The following is a 15,033-nucleotide window of genomic DNA, read 5'->3' on the forward strand; positions in this document are numbered from 1 at the left end:
CGTTCTCTTGAACGCTTCCGCGCGCGATCTACAAGGGTATGTAGATCCACTCCTCCCTCGTTGCTAGATGACTCCATAGATAGATCTTGGTGACACGTAGGAAAATTTTGAATTATTACTATGTTCCCCAACACAAGCAACCTCCAGTGACGAGAGAGACCGAGTGCCTGCGGGTCTAACACTCGACCGCCGAAGCAGCAAAGAGGTGGAACTGAGCAAGATGCACAGGGGGGGTGGGGGGTTGCCAGATCCGCTGGAGGACATGAGCAGACTTGGATTTGGCCGGAAAGAGAGGAAGTGGCGACGCGCGAAGTTCCCCGCGAGTCGCCCGAGCGGAGCGACGCGGGGGTCACTTTTCCAACCTAGGTGAGACATCTGTAGTTAGTGGTGGGAGATTTTGAATATTAGCATAGATATTCCGGAAAAGAAAACTTTAATTTGCTACTTTCTCTGGGGTGACTGGATTTCGGTTATGATAGAGCATCGTATGAGGCAAGCCTATCTAGCCGTCACCGGCCATTTAACAACCTAGCCGAACGCTCGGCGAACGTTTCATTTTTGAATGGGAAACGTTTGGCATCGGCGAACCGGCCGAACGCTCGGCCGGTGCCCCTCGCTCGCTCGCTCTTTTTCACGTACGCTAGATGGGCCTCAAGCGAAACTTTTTGAAAGAGAGGAAGTGGCGGCGCGCGAAGTTCCCCGCGAGTCGCCCGAGCGGAGTGATGCGGGGGTCACTTTTCTAACCTAGGTGAGACATCTGTAGTTAGTGGTGGGAGATTTTGAATATTAGCATAGATATTCCAGAAAAGAAAACTTTAATTTGCTACTTTCTCTGGGGCGACTGGATTTCGGTTATGATAGAGCATCATATGAGGCAAGCCTATCTAGCCGTCACCGGCCATTTAACAACCTAGCTGCCGCTTTCAAACCTAACTTTTCATTTTCGAATGGGAAACGTTTGGCATCGGTGAACCGGCCGAACGCTCGGCCGGTGCCCCTCGCTCGCTCGCTCTTTTTCACGTACGCTAGATGGGCCTCAAGCGAAACTTTTTTTCCTTCTATGCTTCTTCTTCCTCTCGCGAGCACCTTCCCCTGGAAGCATGTCCCCTCCCCCCTTCCCTCCTCCCGAGCTGTGACTGGGCCACCACGATCTCCATCACCAGCGGCTAGGCTCCCCTCGCCGGCTGCCATGGCTGCCTGCCACCATGGCTAGATCCATCCCCTACCTCGAGCCTTCACGCGGGCGCATCCCCTCCCCCCTTTCCCCTCCCCCCTCGCTGCGACTGGGCGATCACGACCTCCATCGCCGGCGGCCAGGCGCTCCCTCGCCGGCCGCCATGGCTGGATGCACCCCACGTATACTAATGTTGCAACCGTCACCTAGAACAGCTTCAACAACAATTGAAAAAATCTTCAACCATAGACAGAAAAGCTTCAATGAAACTGCACAAGAAGGGGAAGCTGCAAACCGCAGTTGGATTTTGTTACTACTGGCGAAGTTTTTTTGCTGCATCCATCAGGCGGAGCTGCGACCTTGCGACGATGACAACGACGATTTTTGCTGCAACCATAGTACATTTTTTGCTACTACCGCTGAAGTTTTTTGCTACATCCATGTAAGGCGGAGTTGCGACCTCGCGAAAGACGACGAACGGTGTTTGATTTTTGCTGCAACCATAGTAGAATTTTGCTTCTACCGGTGAAGTTTTTTGCTACATCCTAGTAGAAGACATGCCCACAAAGAGACGTGTTGCAACCGGCCTAGGCAGAAGCTGGAACCACATCGTGGCCTGCTGCAACTGGTGCCCGGGAGAGCTCCCATCATGGGACGGCGAGCATGGTGACTGCGAGCTGCGAGGACGGCAGCGTTGTTCCGAGCAAACACTAGAGACATCACGCTTTTTGTTACATGCTCCAACCTATATCACATTTTGCTACAACCGCCACACCACTCAGCTACAACCGGTGTCGAGTTTTGCTACATCGGATATACAGAAAGTTGCAAGCGTTCAGTGCCATCGAGGGAAGCTACAACCGTCTACAGAAAATACTACAACCTTCGATGAAAAAAGCTTCAACCACGAGAGAGGAATATTTCACCCCAGGCGCTGCTCAAAATGAAAAAAGTTTCAATCATTTATAGAAAAGCTTCCATCGTAGATGGGAAAAGCTTCAACCATTGAGATAAAAGCTACAACCGTGTCATTTTTTTGCTACTACCGTCTGTGTGTTTTGCTACATCCATTCATGCGACCAGGCAGTCGGCGAGGGCGGCAATCAGAGACGGGGAGGGCAGGCAAGGGGGGCGGCGACAAGAGGAAAACACGTGCAGCCGGAATCTCGACTAGCAGATGCTGGAAGCGGCGACGGCCGGTGCTACAAGCCACATCGACGAATGATGCATGTGCCGATGGCCGGTGGCAATGGAGTTGTGTGGCCTCATCATCCAGCTGCAGCCGACGACGGAGATGGCTAGCTGCGGGGTGACGGGTACTGCAAAGGCGCAACCTGATGCGTCGGAGGCCGATGGGTGGCCTGCGGTGCCGGGGGGGGGGGGAGATTTTTCGGAAGGGATCTCGCGGGCTCGTGGCGTTGGGAAGACGACGCGGGGGGCAGGACAGCTGGCGAAATCGAGCGGTCAGGAACGTGCGAATCGGGCGGCTGGCATACGACCGGCCCAACCGTTCGACGGTGCGCCGGCGCCTATCACTGCCCTTTTCGAATTAGCAACACCATTTTTATACCCTTTTTGTAAGGCATCCATTTTCTTACTGCTATGTTTTCCTTTTTTTGCGAGGTTGGTATCCTTTTCCTTTTAATCATTTTTTAGAAAACTTTTAGAAATTTCAACCTTTTATTTTTGGGTAACCAAAAATTCAACTTCCAAAAGTTTCAAATTTGGAAACTTTCAATAGCAAAGTAGTATGGAAAAAATGACAAGTTGGGGTTGCGTAGGTGCTTTTTCATGTAAATTTCTGTAAAAGAGAATTATTAACATTGTGATTTTCAGACATGTCATAAACATGAATTTATTTGTAATTTTTGAAACGAAAAGTAAGAATTTTCTAAATTTTAAAGTCCATATGTTCCCGTCTCCAAATTAGCATTTTCGTCCAACATATACATGTTTAGACTTCAGTTAAAAAGGTGTACATTAAAAAAAATAGAGTGCTCTGTGCTAGCCGAACAAAAGAGATGCCATACCCGAGAGAGGCATTTTAGACCCGGGATCCATGGGGCCCGATATTTAGCAAAATCAAAACAGACATTTGAAAGTTTAAAATTTCAAAATATTTATGCAAAAGCATGTATGTATGTGTGTATGTATGTATGTATGTATGTATGTATGTATGTATGTGTACACACATTAAAAAACTGAATTTTGGATGTACAAAAATAACTGTTTTTTTTGTGAAAACCAAATACCAGACTCCATGGAGCCCGACCACTAAATCACATTTTTATTTTTTTATTGAGGAATAGCAAATCGCATTTTCGTGCCATACCTTTTTTTTAGGGATCTTTTGTACCATACCTCCGCTGGAGCTATATCTCGCTTATAGCAAGATGGTAGCTCACCTAGCCCACAGCGCCCACGTCTCCAGGCTGGCCCACTAGAGAGTTCTCCGTCCCGCGTTCGGTCTGGTCTGGTCGCTGTGTTTCCTTCTTTATTCTTTTTTTTGTTTTCTTATGTTTTTTCTTCGGTTTTCTGTTTCCCCACAGGTTTTCTTTGTTTCTACTTTTGCTTAGGTTTTACTTGTTTCTTCCTTGGCTTTATTTGGGATTTCATTTTCATTATGTTCCTCTGTTTTGCATCGTTTCCTCAGTTTTTTTCTTTTTATCCTTGGTTTATCTTTGTTTCTTTCTACTTTTCTCCAATTTTTTTTACCTTTTATTATACACATTGTACATTTTTTGTATATGTCAGGAATATCTTTATACATGTTTATAATTTTTAAAATACTTGATTAACATTTGTTTTAAATATATGTTTTGAGGTTTATTTTTTTTCATACATATTTGTCCATTTTTTGCATACAGTAAACACAACATTTATACTCGTTTAATAATTTTTCACATATATATGTTTTGGTGTCTACTTTTTTCGAGGCAGAATATAGATTTTTCGTATACTAAAGAAATATTTTTCTTACACACGTTTAACATTTTTTCAGATATATGTTTTGATGAATAATTTTTTGATGTGTTGTATGTTTTTCCGTATAAATGAGGAACGTTATTTTTAAACAACTTAAACATATTTTAAATACATGGTTAACCTTTTTCTTAATATTTATTCTAATTCCTAATTTTTCTCTTACATTCGTCGTATACACCAGTAACTTTTTCTATGCACATTTAACATTGTTTTATTGCACGACTAACAATTTTTTATAATGGCACGTACATTGTGTTTGAAACACATGAAGATTCATGTTACAAACATTTTTTTAATGCTATCAATGTTTTTAACACTTGATAAACATTTTGTAATCGCTGGACAAACATTTTATTCAAAACAAAGTAATCGTCTGTGGAATATTTGTATTTTAGATTTTTTTTTTCTTGAATTTAAAATATAAACGAAAGTAAAAAAGGAAACAAGGAAAGACGAGAGAAAGGACGAAACAGAGCCAGGGCATTCCTTCGGACGATGCAAGCTTGTACATCGCTGTAAGTTAGACATACAAACACCGGACCCTTTCATTCATTCATTCCTCCATGATCGGCGGCTCGGCGCGCGGTTGCTGGCTGCAGCGTCTACGGCCGGGGGACTAGGCGGAGATCGGTGGTGCCGACCAAGGCGATGGCTTGTATGGCGGAGAGTGTGGCCCCTGGGAGCCGATGCGAGGCTGGCGTTATGGCGGCTTTGCGTAGGACACTGGGAAAAGTTGTTGTTTTCTGGGAAGAATCAACTCCTCCAGCGGTCAAACATAGCCCACAATATGAAGACCGTGATGAAGAAAATAGAAAAAAATAGAAAAGGAGGGCCAGGCACTTAATCTTGTGCGTCGTGAGGCAAGGGCAGGAGAGAGTAGAAACAAGGAAACATTTGCAGCTTGCAGTAATGACATGAAAACTGGAATGGTGGGGAGGGACATCGAGAAAGAGAAGATAATCAACCTGCTACTGACAAGTGAAGCTAATGAGGATATCTCTATCATTCCAATTATTGGGCTTGGGGGTATTGGAAAGTCAACATTGGCTGAAGCAGTTTTGGCAGATAAGAGGGTCAATGTCTTTGATGCCCAAATGTGGGTTCATGTGTCTGAGCAGTTTGATTTGCACACAATTGGGAGTAGAATCATCAGAAGGTTAAATAGCAGTATCAACCTTGACAAATGTGATTTGCAGCTTATACATGATAATCTGAAAAAAGAACTTTCTACCACAAGATACTTGATTGTTTTGGATGATCTCTGGGAAGAAGATGGAAATAGACTGGAAGAATTGAAGCGGATGTTACAATATGGCTGCAAGGGTAGCAGGATTGTAGTAACTACGCGAAACCAAAGCGTAGTGGAAGCCCTAAGCTCAGGTTTTCTTGCAAAAGAGTGTAAAATGTGCATTGTGTCTAATTCGGACCAAGTCAGTTTGGGTGTCTTATCACCTGGTGACTGCTGGGAAGTAATGAAGCAAAGGGCACTTGGACCTAATGATGACCAAAATGACTTGCAAGAAATTGGAAGGGCAATTGCAGCAAGGTGTGGGGGGTTACCAATCGTGGCAAATGCTCTTGGGCAAGTAATGTTCGAGCGAAGGACTGTCAACGCATGGGTAAATATAAGAGACACGAAACTTGACTTGGGTTTGAGAGAAGAACATCAAAACAAGACATTAGAGCGTCTCATGCTTAGTTATTGCTACATGAAGCTTGAGTTTAAAATGTGCTTCACACATTTGGCAGTCTTTCCCAAGGGTTTTGTGATGGATGAAAACCATCTAATACAGCAATGGATTGCTCTTGGATACATCCAGGCGGGGGATCATGGTGAAAGGTGTATTAATTATCTTCTCGGGATGTCATTTCTTCATATTTCAAGGTCATCCTCGGTGAGTGCTGAACGTACAAAATAGTAATATACACTATGTGGGTAGGAACCTACTTTGGATAGATTGTTGACGTTTGATTCTTAATATTTTAATTTAGTACATGTAAATGTATTGAATTTTTTTTTTGGTTTTAGTAATACTACTTTTTAGCATATAAATTTGAAATACTTTTACTTTATTGAAGTGTTATTTGAATTAACAGGAATCAGCAGGCATCTAGTATTTTCCACCTGCTATATATATGTAATAAGTAGACAGCAGATACCAAGAAATTAGTTATGTATATCATGTTGATTTTTAGGGAGGTATGTCATATTGATTGGATCATAGATGTCTGGTGTGTCTTCTTTTTCCTCGACTCTACCATTTCCCGCTCTATGTGAAAAGGGCAAACAACATATTTTGATAATATTAAACCATAGGAATTGTTTGTATAATGACCAGTCACTTTATAACTATACATAATCTGTTCAAAGGATTCTAGATTTTAGCTCACAATACAATCTTGATAGTATTTACTTTTGCAGGTTGGTCCAGGTCTAGTGCATGCCAAAACTTCTCAGAAGCTCAACATGCATGATTTAGTGCATGATCTTGCATCAATAATTACTGCCAATGAATTCCTTATTTTGGACGCTAATGCTACTGAACCAAGGGGCTGGAATAGAGCTCGTTACTGCCGATATGCACAATTGATCAACTACCAGAATCAGCCCAAAGTTTTCAGAGATCTTCCAACCATGGCTAGATCCCTCCATTTTATGCATTCAGGCAAACAACGACTTCCCCAAATGGCATTTACTCGATCCAAGTACATACGTGTGTTGGACTTAAGTGGACATTCAGTTGGAAGGCAATCTACTTCAACTAACTTTGACCTTACTGGAAGTTCAGTTGAGGGGAAATCCACTTCAAGCAATATGTTGCTGCCATCCTCCATTCAACAATCAAAGCTACTTAGGTACCTAGATGCCACAGCCTTGCCAATTACATCACTTCCAAAGTCTTTCCACACACTAAAATACATGCAAACTTTAATTCTATCCAAATGCTTACTTGAAAACTTACCTGACAATTTCTGTAGCCTCGACAATCTTTGCTATTTGGACCTTTCTGGTAATGTAGCCTTACTGACCTCCCTGTGTCACTTGGCAAGCTCTCTAAACTCTCTTTCCTCAACTTATTGGGTTGTTCCATGCTCCAAGAGTTGCCCGAATCTATCTACGAGCTGACTTGTTTACGGCACCTAGACATGTCTGAGTGTCATTCCATAAAAAAAACTCCCTGATAAATTTGGCAACCTTTTGAAACTCATATTCCTAAACTTGTCAGGTTGTTCCAAGATAACCAAACTACCTGAAAATGTTAGACTTGAGTCTTTAGAGCATATGAACCTATCCAGTTGCCATGAGTTAGAAAACCTGCCAAAAGATTTTGGCAACCTTCACAGCCTCACAGGCTTGAGTTCTTGAGCCTTTCTGATTGCTACAAGGTTTCATTGCTGCCAGAATCATTTTGCCAACTTATCCATTTGAAATTCTTAGATCTTTCAGATTGCCATGAGCTCTTGGAACTTCCCGAATGTTTTGGTAACCTTTTTGAGCTGGACTCTCTGAATCTAACAAGTTGTTGCAAGCTGCGTGTATTGCCCGAGTCATTGTGCAAGTTATCTAAGCTCAGGTATCTCAATTTGTCATACTGTATCAGGCTTGATAAGCTCCCATCCTTGTTCGGTGTCCTTAAGCTTCAATTTTTGAACATCTCTTCAACCATGTCTCTCGTTGTCTTGCCGGATAGCATTGCTGACATGACAAGTCTCACTCGATTTGAGGCCATGATAGGAACTCCTGAAGTGATGGCCAGCGTTGAGAAAATTAAAAAGCATCTTATTTTTTCTGGAGTAATAAGGCATTCTGTACATCAGATTGAAAATAAAGGATGCAGCAGCATAGTAGAACTAGCACAGTTGACTTGTTGTGAGTTGCGTGTTCTACAAGTTCAGAATGTCAGGCATCCAGAAGATGCGGAGAGAGCAAAGTTGCGTGATAAATCAGATCTGAGTCAACTAAGTCTTTGCTGGGGACCCCAGGGAGGCGATGATAAATCTGTATTGGAGAGGCTCGTACCTCCCCGGACTCTTGATTATTTTTATCTAATAGGGTATATGAGCAAGGATTTCCCAAAATGGGTGTTTCACATCCCTTCCTACCTCCCTTCTCTCACCATCCTCGGCCTTTCTGATTTAGGAATATGTGATACTCTTCCTCCATTTGGGCAGCTACCAAATTTAAGAAGCATAGTTATGAAGAAAATGCCCAACATCAGGAAAATAGGCAAGGAATTCTTCGGGCAGGGCAGACCGTGTATAAAATTAAGATCGATACACTTGGAGTCGATGGAGAATTTGGCTGAATTTTGGACAACAAGGTCAGGTGAAGAAAATGAAGAGTTCTTAATTCCTAATTTGCATAATTTGTGTTTATCGGACTGCCCAAGATTGAAATTTCTTCCATATCCGCCTAGAAGCATGGTTTGGTACTTGAAAAAAACTGATGAGATTATTCCAAAAGGAGGACTCAGGAAGCTTTCATCTTCTGCTCTTCCTTTTCAGATGGTAATAAATCATTGCAACTTTTCTCCAGAGAACTGGGATAGACTTGTTCACTTCCCCACCCTTGAAACATTTCAAGTTGAGTCCTGCAACGGCTTGAGGGCATTACCAGAGGCCATTCAATGCTTCACCTCTCTCAAAAACTTACTTTTGCGATCATTGAAGGATTTGGAGTCACTACCAAAATGGTTGGGGTGCCTCATTTCCCTGCGCCGTGTTCTCATCGAGGATTGTCCCAAGATAACATCTCGTCCTGAAAGCATGAAGAACCTTACTAGTCTGAGAGTGCTATGGCTGAATGGGTGCAAAGGCTGGGACATATTGCCAGAATGGATAGGGCAGCTCATTTCCCTACAACACTTTCAAATCATCGATTGCCCCAACCTGACATCTTTGCCAGAAAGCATGAAGGACCTTTATTCTCTAACAGATCTTTATATAAAGGACTGCCAAGGCCTAGTTATATTGCCAGAATGCCTAGGACAGATCATTTCCCTGCAAAAGCTTCAGATCATCAATTGTCTCAACCTGACATCTTTGCCAGAAAGCATGAAGGACCTTTCTTCTCTAACAAAGCTTTGGATAGAGGAGTGCCAAGGACTAGCTATGTTGCCAGAAAGCCTAGGACAGATAATTTCCCTGCAGAAAATTTACATCATCGATAGCCCCAATCTGACTTCTTTGCCTGAGAGCATGAAGAAGCTTACCGCTCTCAGAGTCCTATGTTTGAAGGAGTGTCAACGCCTACATGTACTGCCAGAATGGCTACAAGAACTGATTTCCTTAGAAGAATTAAACATCGTTAGTTGCCCCAACCTGACGTCTTTGCCTGAAAGCATACAAAACCTTACCCCCTTGAAGGAACTCTACGTTTGGGACTGTCCAAGTCTGGTTGAGAGGTGCAAAGGGGAGGATGCAGGCCTTATTTCTCACATCCCGGAAGTGACGTTACATTATGAACCAGAAGAATGAGAGGTATGAAACTCCCAAAAGTAAATATTCGTTCCTCTTAGTTACTTATGTGTATTTGCACACAGCTTTTGCAATATTTGTGATGACCTCGAATTATTTAAAAGGATGCATCCGTTGGTGTCCGTTCATACTTGATTTGTGTGCGCTATCGCACTATATGAGCTATGATTTACTATCAAGCAGAACTCTTATTACCACTATATTCGTTCCTCTTAGTTCTTATGTGTATTTGCACATGCTTTTGCAATATCCGTGGTGACCGCGGAATTATTTACAAGGATGCATCCTTTAGTGTTTGTATACTTTATTTGTGTGCTCTGTTCATGCATCCTTTGGTGTCTGTTCGCATTATAGGAGTTATGATTTACCATCAAGTAGATTTCTTGTGACCACGATATTCTCTAATGTCGATCGATGCATTCTCTATGTACGTCTTTACATGGATACTGAAGGATAACTTACCGTTCTATACAGAGCTGGGTCGACCTGTGAAGACGCAAGAGCTAAAGCAAATAAACTGTGTGAGGTTATCAGGAGGCAGTCTAGAATTCTTTTTAATGTGAAGCTGGGGCTTTCCTATCCGGCATGTGACCTTCTAGCCAAAAACATGGGAGTCGGGGAATGTTGCAGCAACCTACCATGAGGCGACGGCGTGGATTCAGTTCATCTGTAAGTCTACTGCTGCCTTCTGATCCAACAGCAGCGCGGCACCAAGATCCGCTTTGATTCAATGTTGATCAGCTATATTTTTCTGCCGTGGATTTTTTAAGTTTGCTCTGCTAATCTGTGTTCTTTTTCGTAATTTTTTATCACAGTTTAGGTCTGACCAGAGCAGGTGGCAACAGCAGCAGTGGAGAAGGCATTATGAGGCCCACATCTGAAAATCGATTTCTCCTCTCCAGGTGCTTAGTCACTCCGTTCTAAAGATTTATGAAGGGAGATAGTCTCAGCAGTCAGCATCAACACTGACAGTGTTGTCCAGAACATGGACTCTGAATACTGAAAAGTGTATGTATCAATCAAACTTGACGTTTAGGTTCTGTTCTATCGAATGACACAAGTTCTTTTATTCATTTCAAGAAGAGAGTGCCACAAGTTCTTGTTCGTTTTCAAAATAATTGTGATGATCTGGAAGAAACTCTAGGCAGTTATCTCTACTATAGTGCTTGCAGTTATGTCTGTCAAAATGTGTTTTCGGCCCTTGTTAACATCCCCTGTTGGCAAAAGATGTGGTCTTGTTTCAATACGCTAGCAGTAGCAGGTTGAGTATTTTCCAGATTCACCTAGTGTGCAGGTATGTATCTGTAATTCTGTATTATCAATCTGAATTTTAAGCAATTCTGTTCCTGACTGTGCATTCAGGTACTGGGCGAGGAAACGAAACAAACAAGCTCAGCTGTTGTCTCTCCTCCGTTGTAGAACCAATAGGAAATCCTAACCGGGGAGACTGAATTGTACAACCTTAGGTGTGTGCAAGTCATGGTGGTGAATCAAGCTTTGTTAACCAAATAAATTGTTTGCATTGTTCTGTCGAGTTTCGATTAGTTCTGGTAAATCTTGACCTCTGTCCTGACTCCTGAACCTAATCTAATTTCCCCAACATCCAAAGCTAACATGGATAATTCCTCTTGCAGGAAGGACAGCCCGAGACCGGGCAATAAACCAAGCTGGATGCGTGATCTTCGACACGGGAAACACTCTCAATCAGAGCTGATAATTGATATGGGGATTACATTCAGTCACTGTTAGTGGCAGACCAATGTGGGAGGTTGCAGCAACATTCACTGCCCTTCTCCAGATGGTAACCACACCTCTCCTTCAGCCACGTTTTGCTGCACCTCCAATGTACACCTTCTGAGCTTTCTTCTTACTTCAGGTGCACAGCTCGGACAGCGTGCAATCGGAAATTGAGTCTGACGGAAAGCGAAGGTGGAGATGGGAAATGATCTGGATCTGGACTGACTCTGCAGGATCGCCGCCGATGTTTTTGCTCTTGTAGTCCGAGTGTCAGTTTGGCTGCTGGGTTGATAGGCAGGGTGAAGTAATGTGTATTTGCTCTTCGAATGTGTATGTCTTGGGGCTTGCTACAGTGCGAGATGATGTAAATGCGCAAGGAATCATCGTGATGTTCCTTATGAACTTATAATTTATATTCTCTTTTCTGAGGAAAGGTAATGTATGATCTTACAACCTTCCATTATAAGATCGCTAAAATTACAGCAAAGTAGCAGCAACTAAGCTAACAAATATAACGCACGTAACAATGTTCAGAGGCCATGGTGCTCTGCTCATGATGAAATAGCAGTGATGCAATACATACATCATATATGTACGGTGGACTACTGATGTCTTTTATTGGAGAGAGTAGGTTTAAGGGTGAACAATTATTAGCTCACTACCGAAGCCAAGGATTACCCTGATGACTACTCATCCGAGGTGCCGAGTTGGAGATGCTCCCCTCTCATCCCTGACACATGGCTGGCATTGGTTCATATGCAGAGCAGCTGAAACCTTGACACGACCCCATCAAGTGCCGATACAGGGATTCGATGCATCACAACGAGATGGTTAGTGGGAGACCGAAGCGTATGAGGTTGCAACAAGATATCTCTGCCCTTCTCTAGATGGTAATTAACCGGCCACCTTTCTCTTCCCCCACGCACGAGGCTTTGGGGTAGTGGGGCTGGACATAGACTTTTTGAAACTTATCGTCCCCCGCGTCGCCCTCCCTGGCGGCGACGGGGGAACCCAGATCCGGCGCCTTACACCCTTCCCACCTCCCTCCTCACCTCGCCGCCACTGGAGGAATGGCCGGCGAAGCCGGCGCCGGCTCCCGGGATGGTGGCGGCGGGGCGAGACCGCTGCCTTTCGGTGGTGAGGGTCCGGATCTGAGGCGGCGGCCTCATTGGTGCGGACGGCGCTCCTCCGGCGGCGGGGAGTGCTCGTCGGTGAGGTAGGCCGGATCCCCTCGGCTGCGCGGGCAGCGAGGTCCCGGTGGGCGCAGGTCATGGTGCGGGGAGGCCCCGGGCTCCCCTCGTCAGATCGGAGGCGATCCTGGTCTGCTCGTGATGCATGACCTCCGGCCGGCCTGGATCTCCAGCGTACACGCGCCCGCTGATGTTGTGGCTGGTTCGGTGGTGGAGGCAGGGCGCTTGGCCGGGGAAAACCCTTGGCCTCCGGTGGCGGTCACGGCGTCGATGGCGTCCCGGACGCCATTCCCTCCTTTGTGGCGGCGCCGAGGCTAAACCTCCCCTGCCTCCCCCCTTCCCCTGCGCCCGGGTGAAAACCCTAGCTCCGGTGGCTAAGCGGCGGCGGCGCCACAGCGTCGTCACCTTCTTGAAGGCGCAGACTTGGGCATGGGGATGCTGGGTGTGCATGGCGAGCTTGTTTGGTTCCTGGTGGCGGCCCGCCTGACTACTGCGTCGCAGCTCCGGGAAGTGTCTCGGGGCTGCGGTTCTTCTCTTCCGGCCGTGTCTCCGATGGGGACCTCGCCCTTCCTCACCTTGTACATGCCTGGTGAAGCGGTACTTCATCTCACTCATTGATGGCGGCGAAGATCGGCGACATGGCGCTGTGGGGGCTCGCCGCCCGATACGCGGAGATGGACTCGCGCAGGAGGAGGTTGCTGTCTGGCGTCATGGTGACATTGATGGCAGAGTGGCCAGTCAAGGTAGAAGCCTCAATATGATCTGAAGACGGACCTGTGGAAGATGGCGGTGACGGTGACGACACGCGAGTGCGTCTGACCGGATTGTGCCCCAGACCCGGTATGTGGCTCGGCTGGGGCTTCCGAATATGTTTCGGTTTCTGGCTTTTGATGTTAGGCTTAGGTGAGTGGTTTGGGTAGTGGCCCAGCTAGCACCCCTTCATCATTTTGGATAGAAGTAGCGGCATGTGTTGCTAAGATGGTGGATTCAGACTCATTGTTGTAATACTTTGTAAGGTCCTGAGAATAATCAATAAAGTGGCCGTATGCATCTCCCAGATGCAGAGGCCGGGGGTCATCCTCCTTTTCTAAAAAAAAAAACACACGAGGCTTTGGCGCAAATCTGATGTACATTTTCTGAGCTTGGTTCTTATCCATCTCAGGGGGAAGGCAGGCAGGCAGGAGAGTACAAGTGCCGATCTTGTCGGTTATGACAGCAGTAGCACATCGAGTCATACCAGAAAGTGAAGGCGAAGATCGGGCTCGATCTGATCTGCCGGATGCAACAAATGGACGGCAGGCCCATCCAGTTTGGATTTTTGATGTTTTATCTCCCGTATTGTATTCAGAGTGTCAGCTAGGCAGAGGGTGAAACGTTTCTAAACCTGTGCATGCGTGTCCTGGGTCAAGCTGCAATGCGAGACGACGATGTAAATGGACGTATGCGCACGTACATAGGAGACTCGGAGTACAACGAATCACCGTGAAGTTCCACGTGGGCGCTTAATTAGGGATTTTTTTTCCCGGGGAAACATAATGCATGATCTTCCAACCTACCGTTAACTATTTATATGCAGAGTGCCTCGAGCAAGCTAGCAGCTTAAGTTAATGCCCTTTTTATCTTCCGTATAATTGTGCCGAAAATCTAGTGGCTGATAGTTTAGTTTAGCAAAATATGGATGAACAAATTCATTGTGGAGGATCGGTTTGTTCTCCCTGGACATTCGTTCATTGCAGGAAAAGCTATGAAGCCTCAAAGTCGAGGAGTGGATCTCCAATTTGACATGTTGATAATAGTTTTGATCGAAACTGGCGGCTCATGAGAGCAAGAGCTCCTCATTGACGCCTTAAGCGCTGCGAAGATTACTACCACTGACGGGCTCCCTAGTGGGCCCTGCCCATATTGCTCCCTCAACCACTGCTGTCGCTCTCGCTCAACGTTACAACTAACTGTTCCATCGGAGCTCCATTTCCCCATTGAGGACGAACCTCAATCTGGGCTCGAGAGATAGCTCTCCATACACTGATAAGGGATGTATAGATTCTCAAGAAGAGAGGAGCCGTGGTGCACCTCTGCCCCCCAACTGACTTACGAGCTGATTCATTAATTTGTATACACTGACTTGCGTGCTGTGCGGGCATACATGTATACTTACAAGTTGCTGAGCAACTCTGCAGAGGAAAACGCAAATTATTACCGGTAACATTTCAGGGATCAGCTTAGCAGCATGTCCATTTATATGCAACTTCAAACGATATGCGCAATATGTAACACATGCTGCTAAAGAGACTGACACGTAAATATGTAATACACCAAAATAACATGGCAAATCCAAACAAGGACTACAAGTAACTAAGGAGCAATTGTACCTTTGGATAGTAACTTTCACATAGTTCCGTGATTCATACAAGTGCACATGCTCGGAAAGACCCAAAGAGGTGGCTTGAAATCAGAATCGGACAATGCAGC

The 15,033-nt window shown here is 45.1% G+C and overlaps 1 pseudogene; it reads left to right on the forward strand.

Annotated features, from left to right (window-relative positions):
- The first annotated feature begins 2,423 nt into the window (after nucleotides 1–2,423).
- Nucleotides 2,424–9,637, forward strand: LOC125547202 (annotated as a pseudogene).
- Nucleotides 9,638–15,033: the final 5,396 nt, after the last annotated feature.

Source organism: Triticum urartu, chromosome 3 (assembly GCF_003073215.2).
Source record: "Triticum urartu cultivar G1812 chromosome 3, Tu2.1, whole genome shotgun sequence".
Lineage (NCBI taxonomy): Eukaryota > Viridiplantae > Streptophyta > Magnoliopsida > Poales > Poaceae > Triticum > Triticum urartu.